Source organism: Prunus avium, chromosome 4, assembly GCF_965620075.1.
Source record: "Prunus avium chromosome 4, drPruAviu1.hap1.1, whole genome shotgun sequence".
In the NCBI taxonomy this organism is placed as follows: domain Eukaryota; kingdom Viridiplantae; phylum Streptophyta; class Magnoliopsida; order Rosales; family Rosaceae; genus Prunus; species Prunus avium.
The window spans coordinates 1630880-1635784 of NC_142287.1; the positions used below are offsets into that span (position 1 = coordinate 1630880).

General features: G+C 39.3%; 1 non-coding gene across 1 annotated transcript; it reads right to left on the reverse strand.

The window, feature by feature from the left end:
- Positions 1–2358: 2358 nt before the first annotated feature.
- LOC148294692 (small nucleolar RNA R71) lies at positions 2359–2465 on the reverse strand. Its single transcript, XR_015835619.1, has one exon. It is a non-coding gene; the product is annotated as a small nucleolar RNA R71 (small nucleolar RNA).
- Between the last annotated feature and the right edge of the window lie 2440 nt (positions 2466–4905).

Genomic DNA, 4905 nt, shown 5'->3' on the forward strand with positions numbered 1-4905 from the left:
ACCTAGCAAACACAGAACCATGCTCAGGATGGATTTTGTCAGCGAGCAAACTGAGTTAGCAATTTGTTTCGGCCTTAACTTCCTCCTCTGAGCTTGGATTGGGCCAATACTTGTGTGGTTGGATCATACACATTCTGAACTTCACAATGGACATCTTAAAGTCTTCATTTGATTCAGTCTAGCCCAAGTTGTAAACCCTTGAAGTTTCTGGTCATGCTGACCTCAGGATGAGCTGGTTGGAAGCTTGGTCATGGTGAGCTAGGCATGAGCTATTGTAGCTGGTTGGAAGCTTGGTCATGGTGACATGAAGATGAGCTAGGGCTGCTGGTGGGATTTATTGCTGAAGTGCATCAACCAATTCAGATTTTATAATGCAAGTGTTGTATGCATTAGTGAAGTGCATCAACCAATTCATCTTTTATAATGCAAGTGTTGTATGCATTAGCCATATTGAATTCAGATTTATCACTCCCCTCTCCCTATAAATACCACATCCATTCCACATTCAAGACACAACAAATCCTGAGATTCACAACCCCCACAATTCACTCCAACCATCCTCAAACACTCTCACAATCCCAAACACTCCAACAATCACCAAAACAACTCCAGCAAACTTCTCTTCCATTTCCCTACGAATTTCATCTTCCTTAGCCATCACCACTCACTCAAACTCATCCCAAATCACCTCCATATCCTTCATACATCTTTCTAGAAGTAGGGAAGCTCTTGGAGAAGCATTAGAAGTGGAGAAGCACTTGGAGAAGCCTTGGACACCACAAGAACTTCAGAAAAAGGGTTTTTCTACTCTTATTGCATTCATTATGTTTTCTCATTTCTGTTCAAGTCTCTTTTCCATTATGAGTAGCTAAATCCATAACTAGGGCTTCGATGTAACCTAACATGAATATTCTGGGTTTATAAGTTTGGAGTTTCAAGTTTGATTCATGATTCATGTTCTTATTCATTATGCTTATAAGTTAACATGCTTGTTTGAATGATTGATCACCATTAGAACTTGTTTGTTAACTATCTTGGTTTGAATTAAAAGTATACACCATGCTTTAATTCGAATTGAACTATGAATAGGAAGAGTATGTATGGACATTCGACAACAGGGATTAGATACATACTTGGTTGTTTAAAATGTTCTTCTATGCTTAATGGGTTCCTAATGCTTAATTTTAGGTTAGACAACAAATGATCAAATTAGGGAATTAGGAACACAAGGTTAGGACCAAACACCATGGCCTAATCATACTTTAGCTAGAATCAATCTTTGAATCTGAATTAGACTTGTTACTTGAATCTTTATAACCCATAATTGAATTGTTATGGTGATTCGAATGCCCTAGTCTCAAAATCTGTTTTTCCAACTCTTAAAACCACTCTTTGTTACATTTGTTTACTTGTTTTTTGTTTGCAATTTCATTTTGCTTCTTTTGTTCAACAATCACAACCACTCTTGTTTTAAATTCTGTTTTAGACATAACCTCCTACTTTCTTGAATTTGGTAATCTAAGTACATAACTAGTTTTAACTTCTCAGTCTTCGTGGGTACGACCTCGTACTTGTCTTGCTATACTACTAATTGCCCCGTACAATTGCGAGTTAACATAATATTAACAACAAATTTTGGCGCCGTTGCCGGGGACTGAACGAAAGTTCTTCCCTGGTTATGTGCCCAAGGTTACCCTATTCTTTTTAGTGTTTCTAATTAATCTAATTTTCTGTTTCAGGTAGTTTATGTCTAAAAAGCCATTACTTGAACAAGTGAGGTCTTCGTTCCAACGTTCTAGATCTTTGAACGCAGGACCATCATTGCAACCCAGACGAGTGACCTCTGAAATTCAGAATCGTCTAGAAAGGGAGTTGTCAACTGCAAAAGAGCAAGCTCTTGCTACATTTACAAGTCTTGCTCTCCACACTGAACTTCCCGGTTCTTCACTTTCAAATTCGGAAGCAAGTTCAGACCAAGAAGAAGAAGAAATGATGGCTGCCATTGAGTTCATGGGAGAACTTGATATCCCAACAATTCCAGCATCTCCTTCAAGCATTTTGCTGCCCACTGTAGCTCGAAATTATGAGCTTAAATCTTCTCATCTTAATATGCTGCCTTCCTTTTATGGTTTACCTAATGAAGATCCATTGACTCATATAAAGGATATTTTTAATGTTGTGAGTTCTTTTCCCTTGACAGGTGTGACAGAAGATCAACTTCGAATGAGAGTGTTTCCATACACTTTAAAGGATAAGGCGAAGTATTGGTTGAATTCTTTGAAGCCTGGTTCACTCACTACATGGTCTGCCATTCAAAAGAAGTTCCTGGAAAAATACTTCTCCACGCAAAAGACCGACATGCTTAGGGACAAGATCTTGTTATTTGCACAGCAAGATGATGAATCGTTTTGTGAAGCATGGGAGAAATTCAATGGGTTGCTCAACCAATGTCCTCATCATGGGATTCCATTGAAGCTTCAAATGCGTATGTTTTATAAAGGACTAACCCCTTCTAGTCATAATATAGTCACCAATTTTGCAGGTGGTTCTTTTAAAACCAAAACTCCAGAAGAAACGTACGAACTCTTTGAGGAGATAGCAATGGAGACCCAACATACGGATACAAGAGGTAAACGTGTTATTAGTGGTTCTAATGATGCTTCTAGTGTGCAGATTTCAAAACTGGAACAAAAGCTAGATGCTCTTCTTGCATTAAACTCAAGAAGCCCTCCGAAGGAAGTGTGTAGCATTTGTGAATCTCATGACCATGCTACCACAGCTTGTCCACTTGGGGCTGGATATCCAGAATTTGTGCAAGAGCAAGCTAAGTTGGTAAATTCCTACAACCAAGGTCCAAGAAATGATCCATACTCTCAAAGTTATAATCCAGGTTGGAGGAATCATCCAAACTTTTCATGGAGAAATACCCAGAATCAAGCAAATCCCCCTCCATTCCAAAGGCCACAACAATCATCATCATCATTGGAAGATATAGTGAAGCAGATGGCAATCAACCAATCCAATTTTCAGCAAACTACACAAGCTGCCATCTCCAAATTGGAAGTCCAATTACGCCAAATAGCTGCTGAAATAACTCAAAGAGTGCCTGGGAAATGGCCAAGCCAAACTGAGATCAATCCAAAGAACCCAGAAGCCAAGGCCATTCATGTGCTCAGATCAGGTAAGATCATTGATAATAAAGATGATTCTAATCTTTCAAATAATGTTGTGATTGTAGAAGATAAAGACGAGGAGACCATGGCTACGGAAGGAGAACAACTCAAAACTTCTCAATCTGCTCCTAAGGCCAAATCAGATTCTCAGAACTCCGATCAATTCCAATTGCATAAAAGAGATGACAAATTTGTGCCACCACATCTTCAAGAAGATAGATACGTGCCACCCGCTCCATATGTTCCACAGATTCCATTTCCAGGCCGTCTTAAGAAAGCAAAGCAAGATAAGGCTTTTAAAGAGATTTATGATATTTTGAGTAAAGTTAATATCAATTTGCCTTTGCTTGATCTTATTGAACAGATTCCTGCATATGGAAAATTCATCAAGGACTTGAAAACTCACAAGCTCAATTTCGCTCCAAATGAAGGAGTAAAGCTCGACCAGAATGTAAGTGCTGTGTTGCAAAGGAAGCTTCCACCAAAACTAGATGATCCTGGCAGCTTTGACATTCCCATTAACATTGGAGGCATGAAGGTTGGAAGAGCCATGTTGGACTTAGGAGCAAGCATCAATGTTTTGCCATATTCAGTTTATCAAGAGCTTGGCTTAGAAGGGATGAAGAAGACTTCAATGCGACTTGAACTAGCTGATCATTCTATAAAATATCCAAAAGGTATTGTAGAAGATATTCTAGTTCAAGTTAATACACTAATTCTCCCTGCTGATTTTGTAGTGATGGACATGGAAGATAATCCAAATGGAGATCGTGTTGATCCCATTCTCCTAGGCAGACCATTCATGGCCACTGCAGACAAAATCATCAAAGTGAAAGATAGCACCCTCTCCATGACTGTTTTGGGTGAAACTGTTGAATTTAAAATGCTTAATGCTCTATCTCAACCTTCTATCTCTCTTGATTCTTGCTTTTCAATTGATGTTGTGGATCATGAGGTTTCTTCCAAAATTTTGCAGAGAAAGTCTAATGATGCTCTAGAAGCTGTCTTAACACAAGAAGAGGAAGATCTTTGTGAACCGGAGTTCCAAGAAGTGGTGGCTGCCTTAGAAGTGTTTCCGCCATACCCACCATCCTTTAGGCCACCAATCGAGCCTCTTGGACCATCATCCACGAAATTGGAGCCATCCATTGTCATCCCACCAAAGCTAGAACTTAAACCTCTTCCCAATAATCTTAAATATACATATTTGGGTGCTAACGAAACTCTCCCTGTTATAATTGCTGCAGGTCTCTCCTCACATGAAGAAGAGAGCTTAATTAAAGTTCTAAAAGAGCATAAAACAGCCATTGGGTGGACCATAGCAGACATCAAAGGAATTAGTCCAAGCATGTGCATGCACCGGATTTTAATGGAAGAAGACAGCAAACCATCTCGTGATGCCCAAAGGAGGCTAAATCCCAACATGAAAGAGGTGGTTAGAGCTGAAGTTTTAAAGCTACTCGATGTAGGAATCATCTACCCAATTTCAGATTCTAAGTGGGTGAGCCCTGTGCAAGTTGTTCCAAAGAAGTCCGGAATCACCGTTGTGAAGAATGAGAAGAATGAGCTAGTTCCTACACGAACTGTCACTGGTTGGAGAGTTTGCATTGATTACAGGAAGTTGAACACATCCACTAGAAAAGATCATTTCCCCTTACCTTTTATTGATCAAATGCTTGAACGTTTATCTGGCCATGCTTACTATTGTTTTCTTGATGGTTTTTCAGGTTAT